This window comes from Capra hircus, chromosome 16 (genome assembly GCF_001704415.2).
Source record: "Capra hircus breed San Clemente chromosome 16, ASM170441v1, whole genome shotgun sequence".
Classification (NCBI taxonomy): domain Eukaryota; kingdom Metazoa; phylum Chordata; class Mammalia; order Artiodactyla; family Bovidae; genus Capra; species Capra hircus.
Window position 1 is genome coordinate 27493618 of NC_030823.1, and position 19485 is coordinate 27513102.

Below are 19485 nucleotides of genomic sequence, written 5' to 3' on the forward strand. Positions count from 1 at the left end.
CCGGAAGCCAGGCTCCTTCCTCTGCATGACAAAGATTACCCCTGAGGGCTAACAGGCCATTGTAAGAAGCCTCCCAATCCACATTGGCTTTCTTCTGGCTGATTGCCCAATTATTTTATTTCCCCAGCAAAACTCTTGAACCCATGTGGAATCCACATTTGGGAAAGGGGCCTGTGTTTGCAGAGGGATAATAGGTCTGGGGGATTTGCCCAGCGTCTGCCCCTACTGATCCCCTTGCCAGGTCCGCACTCAGTCAGTCCCCTGTGTTAATGGCGTGTCATCATCTCTCTGACCCCAGGCCAGAAGGGCCCCGGGGGCTGACCTGCTGTTGCAAACAGCCTGAGGTCGTGGAAAGAACCTGCTGCTCTTTCCTCCTAAGTGATGTGGTCCAGCTTCCTGGCTTCCCTGGCTATCCAATCACTGATGGCTCTAGGCTCACACTTCTAGCCTGACCACTTCACTGAGTGCCAGAACCATATACCCAGCTACCCTTCCACCCCTACCTGTTCCCATCTCAGTAAATGGCTCCACCCTACACCCAGCTAGATCTCCAGACCTAGGGGGTCATTCTTTTTTTTTTCTTTTGTAACAAATGGCTTTTATTTTATTTACTTTAACAAAGATTTATTTTTTACTGCACAAGGCCTTTGTGGGTGCTCAGGGGCTTTCTCCAGCTGTGGCAAGCAGGGGCTACCCTTTATTGCGGTGCTCAGTCTTCTTACTGCAGTGACTTCTCTTGCTGAGGACCACAGGCTCTAGGCACGCGGGCTTCAGTCGTTTCAGCTCGCGGGCTCTAGAGGGCTGGCTCAGTAGCTGTGGCCCACAGGCCTGGTTGCTCGGTGGCACGTGGGATCTTCCTGTACCAGGAACTGAATCCACATCCCCTGCATCGGCAGGCAGATTCTTAGCCACTGGATCACCGGAGAAGCCCCTAAGGGTCCTGGTTGATTCCTATCCCACATCCTTCAGGATCTGTTCCCAGGAAGCCCCATTGGTCTCACCTGCAAAGTAAATCTTGTTTGTGACCTTCCATCACTTACCTGGGCAACTGCCACTGCCCTCTCCCTGCTCCTGTTCCCCACCCCCATGCTGCTGCTGCTAAGTCACTTCAGTCGTGTCCAACTCTGTGTGACCCCACAGACGGCCTCCCACCAGGCTCCTCTGTCCCTGGGATTCTCCAGGCAAGAACACTGGAGTGGGTTGCCATTTCCTTCTCCAATGCATGAAAGTGAAGCCGCTCAGTCGAGTCTGACTCTTAGTGACCTCATGGACTGCAGCCCACCAGGCTCGTCCGTCAGTCAATAGTAATCACAAGCAAGGTTTAATCACATGAACTCTATCAATTAAAACCCTACACGTGTGTGTGCTCAGTTGCTTCAGTCATGTCCAACTCTTTGGGACCCTATGGATTGCAACCCATCAGGCTCCTCTGTCCATGGGATACAAAAATTAACTATTTTATTTTATTTTTGATTGTGCTGCATGGCTTACAGGATCTTAGTTCCCCAACCAGGGATCGAACCCATGCCCCCTGTGTTGGAAGCACAGAGTGTTAACCACCAGCCTGCCAGGGAATTCCCAAAATCTTCCAAAAATTAACCTAAAATGGATCATAGGCCTAAAAATAAAACCCCAAACTGTAAAACTCCTAGAAGATAACATAAAAGAAAATCCCAATGAACTTGAATTTGGCAGTGATGTTTTGAACACAGCACCAAAGGCAAGATCCGTGAAAGAAAGAATTGATCAGCTGGACTTTATTAAAATTGAAAACTTTGGCTCTGCAACAGATCCTGTCAAGAGAACACCACCACAAGCTGCACAGTTTGGGTGAAAACATGTGCAAAAGAAACATCTAATAAAAGATTATTATTCAAACTATACAAAGATCCTTTCAGTCGTGTCCGACTCTGTGCGACCCCATAGACGGCAGCCAACCAGGCTCCCCCGTCCCTGGGATTCTCCAAGCAAGAACACTGGAGTGGGTTGCCATTTCCTTCTCCAATGCATGAAAGTGAAAAGTCAAAGTGAAGTCGCTCAGTCTTGTCCAACCCTCAGCGACCCCATGGACTGCAGCCTTCCAGGCTCCTCCATCCATGGGATTTCCCAGGCAAGAGTACTGGAGTGGGGTGCCATTGCCTTCTCTGACAAAGATCCCTTGAAACTCAATAATGAGAAAATGAACAATTTAAATTTAAAAATAGGCAAATGATCCAAACAGACACCTCACCAAAGAAGATAAACAGATGGCAGATAAGTATGTGAGAAGGTGTTCAGCATAATTTGTCATCAGAGAAGTGCAAATTAAATAAAAATGAAATACCATTACTCACCTATTAGAAGGGCTAAGATCTTGAACATCAAATACTAGGGAACATGTGGAGCAACAGGAATTCTTCATTGTTGGTGGGAATGCAAAATGGTACAGCCACTTTAGAAAATACTTTCTTTCAAGTAAAACGTACTTGTGCCGTATGATCCAGCATTTGTGCTCCTTGGTATTTACCCAGAGAATGTGAAAACTTCCGTCCACACAAGGGCTTGCACGTGGATGTTACAGCAGCTTTATTTATAATTGCCAAAGCTTGGAAGCAACCAAGATGCCCATCAATAGGTGAATGAATAAAATATGGTGTCTCCAGACGAATGGACTATTATTCAGCGCTTGAAAGAAATGAGCTATCGAGTCATGAAAAGACACAAAGGAAACCTAAATGCGTATTACCAAATGAAAGAAGCCACTCTGAAAAAGCTACATGCTATATGATTTTAGTATATGACATTCTGGGAAAGGCAAACTATGGGGATAATATAAAGATCAGAGGTTGCCAGGGGTTGGTGGAGGGGGCTGAGGGGAGAGCACGGAGGATTTCTAGGGCAGTGAAATTACTTGGTATGATACTTTAATGTCAAATATATGTCATTCCACATTTGTCTAAACCCATTGAACAACAGCGGACCCTAATGTGAACAACAGTGGACCCTAATGTGAACTGTGGACTTAAGCTGTTTATGATGCGTAAGTGTAGGTTTATCAGTATAACAAAGGTACCCCCTCCTGGTGTGGGATGTTGATAAAAAGGAAGGCTGTGCGTGTGGGGGGTCAGGGAGCTATAAGGGAATTCTATGTTTTCCACCCAATTTTTGCTCTGAACCTAATACTAAAGTCTATTTCAAAAAACAAACCAGCAAACCAGCTTTGAATAAAATTAAAATTTCTTGCCATGTCATTAAAGCGTAGACTGACTGGAGCCAGCTTCACCTTCCCACCTCAGGTGCCACCACTGATCGGGTGCTCCCTAAGGTCCAGCCACGCGGGGCTGTCTTACTGTCCCCAAACTTGCCATGCTGGGTTCTACCTCAGGACCTTTGCACTAGCTGTTCCTTCTGCCTGCAAGGCTCTGCGTGCAGACCTCTGCAGGGTTAGCTATTATTCAGGACTTAGATCAGATAGCACCTCCTCAGAAGGCCCCTCTCAGATATTCATAGATATCTGTATAACCCTTCCTGTCTCTTACAGTCACTATCTCTTATCGTGTGGCTTATTTCCTTCTTGGCACTTAGTACTATCTAGAGTTACTTTCTTCATCCATTTGCTTAACTCTTTATTAACTCTTTATGACTGTTTCCAAGTTAGAATGTAGATTCTAGGAGCTCAGTGACCTTGTCTACCATTTACTGTTGCATGCCTATTCTGAGAACAACGTCCAGCCCTCCTACTGGGTGCTCCAATACTTACTGGATGAATGAGTTAATTTTAAAAAATGGGAGTTTTATGGACTTCCCTGGTGGTCCAGCGGTTAAGACTCTGTGCTTCTAACACAGGGGGCACAGGTTCAATCCCTGGTCAGGGAACTGAGATCCCACATGCCACGCCATGAAGTCAAAAAACACTGGGGGGGTTAGCCATGCAAGTTTCTCTGGATCTCATTGTTGTAAAATGAGGGAGATAGACCAGAATTGTCTTCCAGCTCCAAAACACCAGAAGAGAAAACAAGGGTGGACTGGACTTCTCCCTGGACAAATGGCCACCAGTGTAAAATGCTGCCAGACTCCTGCCAATGCTGGTCTCCCCAGGACCAGGAAGGGCTGACCGTTTCCCAGCTGTGGGCCTCTGCCCAGAGGCCCTCAGAGCTCCAGGCCCATGCCCATGGGCAGGACAGTTCCTCGAGCAGCAAGCCCAGGTGCTGACAGGGAAGTTTTCACACCTGTCTGCGCTCAGCTCCAGTGAGGAATGGGGCACCAGCTCCACGCAGCAGACCCAGATGGTTCTATGCAGCAGGGCTGACTCAGCCCTTGTAGGATGTGTCTGGTGAGGTGGTGGACCTGACTGCTCCTCGAGAGAATAAGCTCTTAATCTAAGTGTTTTGTCTCCCTGGGCCAGAAGGGCTCTGGCCACCCCGGACCTCCCTGCCCCTTTCCAAGGCATCTCCTGATAGGCAGGTACCCTGTGCCTCTTGTGGGGGCCTCGCTTGGTGAGGGAGACAGCATCAGGGGCTTGGCCTCCCTCAGCCCCAGGGCAGCAGGTCCTACAGAAACCAGCAGGTACTACAGTCTGGGAGCGCCCAGGGCCCAAGATGGTGGTGGGCTGGGGGCAGGGCCTGGCGTGCAGCGCAGCCCAGGGACACCCCTGGGGCAGGAGTCTGGAGACCTGGCTTTGACCCAACTCTGTCACCAGCTCTTAGCAAGAAGCCTCTGCACTCTGGGCCTGACGGACAGATCTGCTGGAATTTCAAAGCTAAGTATCTGTTGGGCTTCGCTGGTGGCTCAGTGGCACAGAATCCGCCTGACCTGAGGACAGTCTTGGGGGCAGGTGGATTCTTCATTGAGTTGGTGACAGCGTCGTGTCAAAGCCAGGTGTTCACCCAACTGGGGAAGGAGAGAGTGAGACGAATTCAGAGAGTAGCAATGAGACATATACACTGTGCATGCTAAGTCACTTCAGTCGTGTCTGACTCTTTGTGACCTGATGGACTGTGGCCCACCAGAATCCTCATGGGATTCTCCAGGCAAGAATACTGGTGTGTGTTGCCGTGTCCTTCTCCATGGGATCTTCCCAACCCAGGGATCAAACTCATGTCTCTGGCATCTCCTGATTGGCAGGTGAGTTGTCGGGTTTTTTTTTCCTTTTAACCACTAACACCACTTGGGAAGCCCAAAATATGCATTATCATATGTAAAACAGATAGCCAGTGGGATATGCTGAATGACTCACAGGGCTCAAGTCGGTGCTCCATGAGAACCTAGAGGGGTGGGATGGGGTGTGTGTGTGTGTGTGTGTGTGTGTGTGTGTGTGTGTGTGTGTGTGTGAGTTGTTCAGTCATGTCTGACTCTTTGGGACCCCATGGACTGTAGCCCGCCAGGCTCCTCTGTTCATAGGACTTAGCTGGCAAGAATCCTGGAGTGGGTTGCCATTTCCTTCTCAGGGGATCATCCCAGCCTAGGGATCAAATCTGTGTCTCCTGCAAGTCTCCTGCCTTGCAGGTGGATTCTTTACCATTTGAACCACCGGGTGGAGTGGGGTGGGGGACATATGTATATTTATAGCTGATTCATATTGTTGTATGACAGAAACCAATACAATATTGTAAAGCAATTATCCCTAATTAAAAATAAATAAAATTTTCAAAGAAAATAGCTGTAACTCACAATGTTAACAGGTTAATTAAATGATTTAAAGGTTAATAAAGAAGTTATTCATTGTTCCAAAAAAAAAAAAAAAAAAAAGAATCCATCTGCTAATCAAACAAGGGTTTGCTCCCTGCCCCAGGAAGGTTCCGCATGCCGTGGAGCAACTCAGCTCAGGTGCCACAACAACCAAGCCTACACTCTAGAGCCCAAAAGCCACGAGCACCGAAGCCTGAGTGCCCTGCAGCCTGCGCTGCACGAGAGCAGCCGCTGCAATGAGAAGGCTGTGCAGCTGGAGAGGAGCCCTGCTCTCCACAGTAGCGAAAAGCCTGCACAGCCACGAAGACCTAGCACAACCAAAAATAAAGAAAGGAAATTAAAGGAAATTTGTTTAAAAAATCAGTATCTGTTCCCAACTTTTAGAGCAAGAAACCCGCAGTGGGCACAGAGAGGAGGGTCCCTCCCACCCTGAGGCAAGGCCCCATCCTTCTGCACTGCCCGGGACCCAACGGCACAGACCATGCAATGGGGGTGGGGGGCTCCATTCACTGAGGCAGGGGAGGAATAAGACCACGCAGGTGGGGAATGGAGGGGAAGAGAGTGGACTGAGTCCATCTGAGACGTCAGGGGGAAGCCCAGAGGCCACAACCAGTCACCTGCTGGAGGTCAGGTGTGGGCTCCTTGGCCATAGGCAGGAGCAGCAGGAGAGGAGAGTGGCCAGGCGCTTGCTTGGAAGGACAAGGGCTATGCTGAACACAGGGGCCAAGGGCAAATTCTGGGAAATAACTAGTGGCTGAGGGTGTGGGAGAAGGAGGAAGCCAGCAAACGGGTCAGAAAAGCACTGGTAGAGAAGCAGGAGACACCCCCACCACCACCCCTGACTCCAGAGAGCCACAGGCTTGTGGAGAGGGAGGTAAGGAGAAGACGTTCGCGCTGCTGTGCCCCGTCACTCAGTTGTGTCTGACTCTGCGACCCCATGGACTATAACTTGCCAGCCTCCTCTGTCCCTGGGATTTCCCAGGCAAGAATGCTGGAGTGACAATATAAGATGAAAGCCCAGAAATAGAGGAGAGGTCAGAGCGCTGCAAAGCTGTGCAGGTACAATGAAGGGCTGTTCAGGTTTTACAGGGTTTTAGTGCTGGAAGGGACCTGAGAGGAACCTTTGGTCCATCCCCTCACTTCATGGGCTTCCCAGGTGGCGCTAGTGGTAAAGAACCCGCCTGCCAATGCAGGAGACATAAGAGACGCGGGTTTTATCCCTGGGTCAGGAAGATCCCCTGGAGGAGGCCATGGCAACCCACTCCAGTATTCTTGCCCAGAGGATCCCATGGACAGAGGAACCTGACTGGCTACAGTCCATAGGGTCGCACAGAGTTCGACACGACTGAAGCGACTTGGCACGCACGTACGCACACACTTCACTTCACTTCACAGATCAGGAAACCAGGGCCTGAGGAGGCGGGTGTCCCCAGCCTGGTCACAGGATCCCCACTATCCCCAAGCTCCAGGCCCCAATGAGCCCCTCCCTCACCCCATGTTCCGTACAGTGGGCCCCAAAGGCTTTCCTTCAGGAGAACAAAAATCAAATCAGACAGGACACTATGTCTGGCTCAGCCTGGGAGGCTCTGCTGCCTCGGCTCTGTAATTAAAAATGAAATAACATGTGAGCGAGGCAGGAGTTGGTCCCCAGGGCTGCCGTGGGACCAGCCTCTCATTTCTCACATGGAGCTTTGACTCCACCCAGGGCCTCCCGAAGGATGGAGGCCGTGCAGGTGGTTGGAGGCTCACCTCAAATCAAGGCACCAGGTGGAAGCTCCCCCAGTGCCTGTGTATGGGTCAGCGTTGACAAAGGTTGGCCCGGGAGCTGGGTTTTGCGGCCTGAACACAAACCAAGGGAACCTGCAAGGGGGAGTGAACTCAGCACGGGCCTGTGCTGTGTGATCTTGGGCAGCCCAGGACCCTCTCTGGACAATGAGTGATTAGACCTGTATAATCTTCACGTCCCTCCAGAGACTGCTTCTCAACCATGGCCGTCTCCTTCAGATGGGAATCATCCCAGATGTGCCCCTATTTTATTTCCACTCCATTGTACTGTCTCCCCTAAGAGGATCCTGAGATGTGTTAGTTCAGTGTCAGCAGCAGTTGAGTAAAATGAAAGCACCATCGGGGTATGCATGTGTGTGTGAGTGTGTGCATGGGTGTGCAATCCCCTTTCTGACCACAGCCTGACCAAGGGCAGGACCTCAGACTCTGTAATTTCACTGCCACCACAGAGCAGCTCGTGGTTCCAGGAAAACGTGTTCTTTTTTTTTTTTTTTCCGCGTTTTAGTGGGAAAACTGGTTGCTCCTGCCAGGTGGCCCTGAGGTCCCCAGAATGTGTTCAATAAGAGGACCAGAGTCCCTCAGGCTCCACATGGGAGCAGTTAGAGGTACACTCCAGACATGGACAGGATGGGGAAAGAAAAGAAACCAAACTGGGCCCTTTGGAAGTGGCTCACACGCCATCTCTGGGTTGGGCTGGTGTTCCAGGTCCTGTGGTTAGTGGCTCAGTGGCTCAGTGATGCTCAGAGCACCTTTGCCCCAGGCTTGGGCTCGGCCTGAGGTGGACTATGTGCTGATGGGGGTGGACACACCTGGCGAGAGCCTGCTTCCCTGTTGCCTGGCTCTGCAGCTGTCATGCCACCAGGGGAGTGGTCAGAGCAGCAGGCACCCCTTCCCACAGCTCTGGGGAGTGGCCTTCACCCCCTCTAATGAAGACACTACAGCCCCTGCTGGTGCCTCCATGACTGCACTGACCTTTTGTCTGAAGCAGGTCTGACTGATGCTTTACCAGCTGGAGGTGGCCGCTCCAGCCATTTTCTCCTCCTCTTGAGCACTCTCCCGTTTCCTAGAGCTCTGCGTTCAGGCACATAGCCCCCATCACCCTGGTGCCCTCTCCCTGGATTACATGGAGCCTCCCATCGTTTGCCAGCCTCAGGGCTTCTGCGTAATCCTTGTCCTACGAGCTGCCATTGCGCTACCAGAACACCCTCTCCCGCCTCCCAGGCTCAGCCCTTGAATCTCCACGACCCCCGCACTGTGCTTGTGGTGGGCTGAATTGTGCACCCAAATTCACACGCTGGAGCCCTCACTCCCAGCGCCTCAGAATGTGACTATGTTTGCAGACAGGTCCTTTGAACAGGGAATTATGCTGAAATGAAGCCATTAGCATGGCCCCAATCCAACCTGACGGGTGTCCTTATAAGGAGGGAAAGTATTGGGTTGGCCAAAAAGTTCCTTTGGTTTTAAAGTAAAAATAAAAGACACATTTATCATTTTTCACCAAGAACTTTATTGAACAACTATTCACTATTATGTTCCACCTACCTTGAGCCATTTTTCAGGCAACTTCATAATTCCATCTCCTTAAAACATTTTATCTTTCTGAGCAAACAACTATTCCAAGTGCCTTTTAAAGTATTCCAGGGAATTGAAATTTTTTTCTATTAAGAGAATTTTGTAAAGAACAAAATAAATGGAAATCGGAAGGTGCAGTCTATGGTGAGTATGGCAGATGAATCAGAACTTTCCAGATAAGCTGTAACAGATTTTGCCTGGTCATCAAAGAACGTGTGGTCTTGCGTTATCCTGATGGGAGATCATGCTTTTTCTGTTGACTAATTTCTTTCTGTTGAGTGCTGCTTTCAGTTGGCCTAACTGGGAGCAGTACTTGTTGGAAGTAATCATTTGGTTTTCTAGAAGGAGCTCATAATAGAGGGCTCCCTTGGCAATCCCACCATATACACAACATCATCTTCTCTGGATGAAGACTGGTCTTTGGTGGGGTTGGTGGTGATTCATTTTGCTTGCTCCATGATCTCTTACATTCCACATTGTTATACAGTATCCACTTTTTGATTACCCATCACAATTTGTTTTAAAAATGGAATATTTTCACTACGTTTAAGTAGAGATTCACACACAGAAATACAGTCAAGAAGGTTTCTTTCGCTTATGTGGAACCCAAACATCAAAGTGATTGACATAACCAAGCTGGTGCAACTGATTTTCAACACTTGATTTGGATATTTTGAGTACATCAGCTATCTCCTGCATCATGTAACATTGTTTTTCTCAATGTCTCAATTGCATCGTCATCAGCTTTAACTGGTCTACCACTGGTGCATCCTCCAGCAAGAAATCTCTAGTACAAAATTTCATAAACCCCTTTTGACACATTCAGTCAGTCACAGGACCTTCTCCATACACTGCACAAATCTTTTTTTGCATTTCAGTTGCATTTTTACCTTTCTTGAAATAATAAAGCATAATATCCTGAAAATGTTGGTTTTTTTCTTCCATCTTCAATATTAAAATGGCTACACAAAAACTCCAGAGAAGGCAATGGCAACCCACTCCAGTACTCTTGCCTGGAAAATCCCATGGATGGAGGAGCCTGGTGGGCTGCAGTCCATGGGGTCGGGAAGAGTCGGACGTGACCGAGCGACCTCACTTTCACTTTACACTTTCACGCATTGGAGAAGGAAATGGCAACCCACTCCAGTATTCTTGCCTGGAGAATCCCAGGGACAGTGGAGCCTGGTGGGCTGCCGTCTCTGGGGTCGCACTGAGTCAGACATGACTGAAGCAACTTAGCAGCAGTCAATTTTTTTGACTCACCAATTTTATTTTTTTAATGTATCCTGGTAGGACAACTGTCACAATACAATGTTACAAAATTGTTTCAAATGAAGTTAAAGACAACCAAGTGCTACTAGGGGTTTCCCGGGTGGCGCTAGTGGTAAAGAACCCGTTTGCCAATACAGTTTGCCAATAGACATAAGGGATGCAGTTTCGATCCCTGGGTCAGGAAGATCCCCCTGGAGAAGGGCATGGCAACCCACCCAGTATTCTTGCCTGGAGAATCCCATGGACAGAGGCGCCTGGCGGGCTACAGTCCATGGGGGTCGCAAAGAGTAGGACATGACTGAAGTGACTTAGCATGCACACAAGTGCTATTACAGCCATCTTTCAAGAAAAGAATGAATGAACATTTTGGCCAACCCCATAGGACACAGATGCAGAGAAGGCCCTGTGAGGACACAGCAAGAAGGCAAAGGTCTACCTGCCTAGGAAGAAACAGACCTTGCTGACATTGCAAACCGGAGCTTCCAGCCTCCAGAATTATGACAATGAACACCTGTTGCTTAAGCCATCCAGCCTGCAGCGGTTAGTTAGAGTGGCACTAGCAAGCTAATATTTTGCTTTTCCCACATGGATGCCCACAAAGTTCCAATTCTGTTTAGCTCTAATGTATGGCGCTGGGTTGCAAACGCACATCTGCTTCTAGAAGCTTCTTTTTTTTTTTTTTTTAGAAGCTTCTTCTGAGGTTGCTCTTCAGAGGTCTCCATGTCACCCTTGCCTCACCCCAAGTGGAACTCCTGACAGCAGAGAGGGGTGAACACAGGCTCTGGCCTCTACTGCAGCCCCGAGGACAAACGGGTGAGCCTCGATTTCCTCCTTGTAAAATTGGGGATCAGAATGCCCACTCAACAGAGGTGCATGCAATAATCTGGGAAGAACTGTGTAAAGGCCTAGCCCTGGGTTTGACCCTTACTTGGGACTCAACAAATGGCAGCTGTCGTTTTTATTATTTCTCTTAAACCTGACCCAGTTTTTCCCAGGTCAGTTCCTAGAGCCACCAAGCCGGGAGTCTTGGAGGGGCCTCCCCCACTCCCGAAGCTGACCTGTGTTTGCTTCATTAGCTCAACAATCCTTATCCAGCACCTACTAAACAACAGCCATTATGCTCTCCTCATTGAACAGGCAGCCTGGAGGAAGCCTGTGGGCGGGAAGGAGCTTCAGCTTATCTGCTCATTCATTAAACAAATTGATTTTTAAACAATCAGCTACTGGAGAAGGGGGTGTGTTGAGGGAAGTGAGGGAGGGATCCTTAAGCCACACTGTCTTCAGCTGGCCTCTCGTCTTTTCCCCAGAGAGCGGCAAGACTCAAGTTACAGTTCCCCAAGGCTTCCAGAATTTCCTTTCTTTAGAAAAAATAGACCCGATCTGTCACCCCGGTGTCGCTCCTTAGTCCGCCTTTGCTCGTAGCCACCGCTTTCTATCTGGAGAACTTCAAGAGCCATCGCCAACATCCCTTCCTTCCTCAGATTTCCAAACACCTCTCTGCTCCCAGGGTGCTTCACTGCCCCCATCAGAGCATTTATCACCTTGTAATCTGGAGTTTGTGGTGATCTCTTTGTGTCCATTTCCCTACTAGATCAGGAACCCCATCAGGGGAGGAAGAGACCAGGTCTGATAACATTTGCTGCTCCAGGGCTGGGCACACAGCGGTGCCCCTGATGAGCAGACTGAATAAATGAATGAGAGAATAAAAGCAGGCGGTTCGAACTAAGCCAGGTGCCTTTTATGCCTCCTCCCATTGAATCCTCACTCAGCTGAGGAAGCACAAGGCACCAGGAGAGCCAGCTACCCTGTCTGCCCTGAGTGGCTTGGGGTACTGACACCAAACCGCAGAGAGTCCCGTACCTGAACAATTTGCGTTTTCTGTGTCCATGTGTGTGTTATTTGCTCAATCATGCCCGACTCTTTGCAACCCCATGGACTGCAGTCCACCAGGTTCTTCTGTCCATGAGATTTTCCAGGCAAGGATACTGGAGTGGGTTGCCATTTCCTTCTCCAGGGGATCTTCCCAACCCAGGGATCGAACCCGGGTCTCCTGCACTGCAGGCAGATTCTTTACCGACTGAATTAGCTCTAAATGAACATACATTGACTGGTCATCACGCAGGTATTCTCCTTTGGTCTTCATCTTTTTTCTGGTCTGTCTCCGTGGATACCTGGGAATGTTGGCTGTGACCACAGTCAGCTCAGTTCAACAGCTGTTTCTCAAGTTCTGGGCAGTGGCTCCCACACTGCTGAGGCTTGGAATCGCTGACTCTGAGGTTTTAAGTTGGAGATGAGGATCTGCCACGTTTACAGAAGTGGGAAAGACAAGGAGAAGCCATTTCCAGTGGCGGAGATGGGGTGAGCACAAACAGTGATGGGCATACGGGTAAGGATAGGTCTGGGGCCCAGATTTTTCGAGAGTCAAGGGTAATAAGATTGGAAACAGAAATGCTAGTTTCCTCTACATTTCCCTTAGTTAAAAAAAAGGCAGGTGACAGGCTGGCTTGAGAACCAGGTCTGGAGCCAGTGGTGCCCAGGGAACAGGGGCCATGTGCACACCCAGGCCTGAGCTCCACCAGGCCCTGGCTCTGGATCTGCCCTGCTTAACTTCCCTGAGTTTCAGATTCCTGCACGATTGTAGTAAAAATAACAGCAACCTCCAGACATTAGCGCTCTCCTCCTGCCAGACACCAAGCCCAGCCCTTTATCTCATCTAATCTTCATCTCAATCCTTCAAGGTGGAAACAGTTATCATCTTTATGCAGCAGATAGGAGCCTGGAAAGTAAGTAACTTACCCAAGGCCTCAGGACCACTGAGTAATCTGACTCTCAAAGCCACTTTTTTCTCCCGTTTTATTGAGATATAATTGACATAAAGCACTGCATAAGTTTAAGGTGAACAATATAATGATTTGACTTACATACATCATGAAATGGGCTTCACAGGTGGCACAGTGGTAAAGAATCCACCTGCTGATGCAGAAGATGCAAGAAATGCTGGTTCAATCCCTAGGCCAAGCTCCCCTGAAGTAGAAAACAGCAACCTGCTCCAGTATTATCACCTGAAAAAATTCCATGGACAAAGGAGCCTGGCAATCTACAGCCCATGGGGTCCCAAAGAGTTGGACACGGCTGAGCGGCTGAGCACAGCACACATCATGAAATGGGCTTAGTGAACACCCATCATCTCATAAGCTATTAAAGAAATAGGGAAACACTTTTCCCTTGTGATGATAACTCTTAGGACTCTCTTAATGTTCATTTCTAATGGTACAGCAGTGTTAATTACCTTCATCATGTTGTACACTACATCCCCTGTTGTTCAGTCGCTAAGTCGTTTCCGACTCTTTGTGACCCCATGACCTGCAGCATGCTAGGCTTCCCTGTTCTTCATCTCCCAGAGTTTGCTCAAACTCATGTCCATTGAGTCAATGATGCTATCCAACCATCTCATCCTCTATCATCTCCTTCTTCTCTTGCCCTCAATTTTCTCCAGCATTATGGTATTCTCCAATGAGTTGGCTTTTTACATCAGGCAGCCAAGTATTTATTCAAGGCTTCTTCTTGAGCAAGACTGGTGTGTATGGTGTGTATTGACGGAGTTGACCTCTGAGAAGCCTGCCTCCTGGGGCGCTTGAGAAAGTGCCTGGGACACCCAGGGGAGGAGCCCAGGTGTAGGCATCCAGGTTTCTCGCTTTTCCCACCAGAGAAGATGACGCTGAGGGGAAGAGGGCTAAGGCGGCCCAGCAGAAGATGCAAGTGCTTCCCTCTGTACCAATACGAAGCTGCTTTTGTTACGTGGGCTTCCCTGGTGGCTCAGAGGTTAAAGCGTCTGCCTGCAATGCGGGACACCTGGGTTCGATTCCTGGGTCGGGAAGATCCCCTGGAGAAGGAAATGGCAACCCACTCCAGTATTCTTGCCTGGAGAATCCCATGGATGGAGGAGCCTGGAGGGCTACAGTCCACGAGGTTGCAGAGTCGGACACGACTGAGCGACTTTCACTTTCACTTGTTACGTGAATACTTGAAATCATATACTGCAGCCAGCACGCAACGCACCAAGCTGAATTCCTGCTTCTGACCTGTGTTCCCGCAGAGCACAGGCGCTCCGGCTTTTACAGCGGGAATCACACAGCCGGGGTGCTCAGCGGCTGGCGCCTGGCGCCCTCCAGTGGCGCTGGGGAGCCTTTCCTCGGCAGCTGAGCGGTCGGGACGGGTCTGGGCAGCCAGGACAAGCTTCCTCCTGGGCCTACCTTCTAAAGGGTATCTTTAGGAGCCACCTACCTACTGTCGCTGAGAACCCGTCTGTGAAGTGAGTGGGGGAAAACTGGAAAGAGGACTTGGAATCCAATAGCTGCAATTCTGGCCTTGGCTCCCCCGGTGGCCTTAGCTCTTCCTGTTTGAGATGGGGTTGCCCATACCCTCCCCACCTGCCTCCTAAGATTGTGAGAATCCTATTGGACGTGATGGGTGACAGCACCTTGCCAGCTCAATAGCACCACTAACAAGCATAGTAGTATGTTCATAAGAGAAGTACAAACAGAGTGGGGTCCAGGAGGCTAAGGACCCGTGAAGGCCTGGTAGCAGGGGAAGGAGATGGGGCAGAAGAGCCCGGGGGACGGGAGGCACCTGCAGGAGAGGAGGTGGTATGAACAGAGGGTGGGGCGGGGGCTTCATGGGGACAGGCCCACGTGTGTTGGGCAAGGGGAGCCTTCTGGGGGAGAGGTGGGCAATGGCTTTGGAAAAGGAAGCCATAAATAACCAATTTCTCATTTCCTTTCTCTTAATTCAAAATGACAATTATATTAGTTTCCATACTAAAATGAAAATATTAAAATGTTTACTTCTCTGAGTGGGTCTCCCAATGGCTTGATACCCTCAAAACAAGATCCCCTTCCCCAGTGAAGGCTGTAATGAGGCCAGTCCCAACCCCGCTGTGTTCTGGGTTCCCTTCCCAGGCACCTGCCAGGGACCCCTGCATTTTATCCCCTGCCTGCATCCCTACTCAGGCTAGTTTTCTGGTCATTCCTTGTGTTCCGGCAGGAAGACCCCTCATTCAGGTCAGTCAGTGAGGGCAGCTGTGCCCACCTGAGGCAGGACAGTTCAGTGTTTCAGAAAAAGGATCTTGGTTTCTAGCATCCAGTCTTTTCCCTTCATTGACTTTGTTCCTACCAGCTCTAAACCTCAGTGTTCCCATAAGTAAGATGGGGAAATAGTAGCTACATCATAATTATTCATTTAAAGATTAAATGAGATCACATGTAATGCACATATAATATAGTGCCCGGCACTTAGGAAGAAAATATGTTAGTTTATTAAGGAAATTTCTGTTTTAGGTTATAAATAAAATGCTGCTTGACAAGAAATGTTGGCCAGGCTTCCCTTCTCAGGGAAGAGGAAACCTTGCCTTGTGGGGTTGCAGAAAGGAGCAAGGTCGGGGGGGAGAGGAGGACATTGCGGGTGAGAGGTGGGGGGCGGACACAGACCTCCGTGTCAGGGCAATGCTGTCATCTGCCAAGGTGCCACCAGGCTGCGCTGTGACTCAGGCTTCACGAAGGCTTTACCCGAAGCAGAGACCACCCTGGGAGAAGCGCAGACCATTAGTGCTATTTTTCCATTTTAATGGATAATAATCAATTGAAATCAAAGCAGATGAATGACTTGCATGAGGTCATCTGGCCAGTGAAGATTAGAACCCAGACCTTTGATTCAGGGTGACCAGTAACTGAGAGGTGCAGAGGTTTCACAGCACCTCCAGATCACCGCTACTGACATATCTCGATTGAAAGGAAAAGTCTCTGATGTCTCATCAAAAGTATTGCTGCTGCAGCCCCCCGAGTGCATTTCTGGTTTTATTTTCAAGGAAGAGCATTTATCCATGTAGAAAGTGTGTTAGTCGCTCAGTCGTGCCCAACTCTTTGCAACCCCGTGGACTGTAGCCTGCCAGGCTCCTCTGTCCATGGAGTCCTCTAGCAAGAATACTGGAGTGGGTTGCCATGCCCTTCTCCAGGGAATCTTCCTGACCCAGGGATCAAAGCAACGTCACTTGCGTCTCCTGTGTTGCAGGAGGACTCTTTACCGTCTAAGCCACCATTTCTATTCCTGTCCCTTTTTACTTAAACATTCCTGAAGTGCTTCCGTCTTACCTAAAGGACTCCAGAGCCATGAAATGGCTGATACCTTTGAGATGTCCTCGTGCTGAAAAAGCTCTCAGGTAGCCCTGGGGGAGGGACAGGGTGCACTAACTGAGGTGCCGTCAAGACAGAGTGGCAAGAATAGAAATTCACTGTGTCCCTCACATCCCAGCCAATCAAGCATGAGCAGAGCATCTCACAAGTGCTCAGTAAACACTCACTGATTGAATAAGAGGAAGTGGTAACCCAACAAACAGTGGATTACCAGATCCAAAGACAGGCTGTGAGCTGCATGGGGCTTTCACCTCAGTAAACCAGATGCCTCAGGAGGCACAGCAAGAAATAGCCCAAACTGACATTAAAAAAAAATATATATATATATATATTATTGAAGTACAGTTGACTTACAGTGTTTTAGGTGCACAGAAAAGTGATTCAGTTATACATACACATGTATATTATTTTAAAAAATTATTTTCCATTGTAAGTTATTACACGATATTGACTGTAGTTCCCTGTGCTATACAGCTGAAACTGACATTTAAACAGGAGAGACGTCATTCATCCATTCATTCATGACTGCAGGCATGCATTCAGCTGCGTTTACTGGGTGTCAAGCACTAGGACCAGGAGGGATGGTCTACAGCCCAGCCCCCACCCCTACCCTCGACCGCTGGAAGCACCCAAACTGGTAGGGGAACCAGACAGGAAAACAGATGATTATCACGCGACGGACGTGGTATCATTAGAGAGGAGTCAGAGGTTTCATAGGAACCTAGAGCCAGGCTCCAGCCCATCCTGAGGGCTCATGACCCAGAAGGTGGGCTAAGGTTGAAGAAAGAGACTGATGTCCAGAAGACCCATCTGTCTACCTTTGCCAAGGAGGGCATGCCCGTGCCCAGAGTGTTCCTGGATGCAGTTCAAGACAAGAGTGGGGCACTCTGGTAGCGCCAGCCCTGACTGACCACCTCGGGGAGATGTGTCATGCTGGAGCACTGCACAGCTGGGGCAGCCTGGCAGCCCCTGAAGGTTTGCAGCAGGTATTTGGTGACTAGGTGACACCTTCATATGATTCCTAAATCAGTACAGTACAAAAAGGATTATAATGAGATATCTTACTCCTGCACCTGCCCCCATCTGCCTCCTTCCCTCTGTCCCTCAGTACCTCTCTTCTTGGTGTGTTGTGTAGCCTTGAGGGTTTCCTCACCCAATTTTGTATCCCCACTTTCATTTTTAAAATTTATCTGTTTGGCTGCACCAGTCTTAGTTGCAGCATGCAAACTCTTAGTTATGGCACACGGGATCTAATTCCCTGAACAGGGATTGAATCCAGGCTCCTGCATTGGGAGCTCAGAGGCTTTGCCACTGGGCCACCAGCAAAGTTCCCTCCCCATCTCTTACATAAAGGCAGCACACCATCCACTGTGGGTTGGACCTTGAAAAGAGGTGCATTTTATTTTCAGAACACTCCTGATCTCACATTGACACGATTTCCATTCTGCCTATGTTCTGATTTATTGGTGAAAGCAAGCACAAGTCAAGGCTTTAAGAACTTACTTAGATACAGAGGAAGGCCTGTCTACACCACGGGAACGCTGAGGGAAGAGGCCCAGTCAGGCTCTCCTGTGTGCCTCCCCAGAGAGTTGCTTAGTAACTGACGGCCACATGAGAACAAGGATGAAGGAGGGTATGTTTGTGTCCCACAAACGGCCTGCCTGTGGGGATTGGGGAAAACATTTTTCAGTCTTTCAACCATGGAGATCCTGCCTGCTTATCGTAAGCAACAATCTAAAGCAAAATAAAGAAATAAATTAAGCAAGAAAGTAACCTCAATCCCACTTCCCCAAAGTAACTATTGCTAACATCTGGGCCAGAGGTTCATGCCCCCATTTCACAGGAGAGCAAAACTGAAGCAATAGATGCGGGAGTGCTTGGGGGTTGGTGTCCTGAGAGAAGCCAGTTATGAAATGGGGGTTGCACCTGGTCTAGGCCCGTCTGCTTCCAGAGTTTAGCTGGGGGAACAGGGAGGGCTCGGTGCGGGCAGAGGGTTGGTTGGCCCCTTCCTCACTCTTTACCTAAGTCCGTGCTGCCTTTTCCTCTGCCTTCTCGTGTTTTCCACTTCTCCTCCCTGTGTCCACATCTGTCCTCGGCCCTTGTGCAATTCAGAACAAGAACTGAGTCTCACTGACTAGGGCACACCCTGGCCTCACAGGGCACTCGGCACAGAGAGCGGTCAGCACGCTTCTTCAAAGGCTGCGCTGACCTCCAACACCAGCTCTTACTCCTGAGAGGCTTGCAGGGGGCATCTGGGTGTTCTCCTGGTGGCTCAGGCCACACGCTCCAGACCTTCTGGCCAGGGTGTCCACTGGGAGCTGCCGGCCCCTGGCTCTGCCTGCCTGCATCTCCCGTCCCTGGCCAGTCAGCCCTGTAAGAAGGCGGGCAGCTGAGGCAGCAGGCCTGAGGCCCTGTGGAAAGGTGACCGGAACTGTTTCCCTCCAGAGGCCCTCTTTACTCATGCCCTGGAGGACTGGGGCCCCAGCCATCCTGGGTGAAACCTAGTCCTGACCGTACATACCTGGTCAAAGATCAGAAGAAAAGGGCAGGAGGTTCCTGAGCAGGTGAGGACTCACCTGAGCCAGGTGGACTCATACCAAGGCATGACTGGGGCCTGGCAATTAGGAGGTCCTCAGTAAATGTATGGTGGTGGATTTAGGCCTGGGAAGGGGGTGACACTGCAGGGGGTGGGGGAGATGAGGGGACAGTATCCTGTCACCTAAGATAGCTTGTCAGCAGGCTTGGTGTAGAAAGGACAGAATTTGGTATCAGACATGGATTTGAGTCCTGGTACCACCTCCTAGCTAATTAAACTAGGGAAACATATTTCCTTTTTTTTAAGCCTTACAAAGTATAACTTACATACCATAAAATTCATCACCTTAAGTGTACAATTTGACGACGATGTACAGGTTTGTGCAACCATCACCATAATCTGATTTTGCATGCATTCTTAGTGGTTCAGTTGTCTCTGACCCTTTGCGATCCCATGGACTGTAGC

The 19485-nt window shown here is 49.4% G+C and overlaps 1 non-coding gene across 1 annotated transcript; it reads left to right on the forward strand.

The window, feature by feature from the left end:
* TRNAR-UCU lies at window positions 3783–3855 on the forward strand. Its single transcript has one exon. It is a non-coding gene; the product is annotated as a tRNA-Arg (tRNA).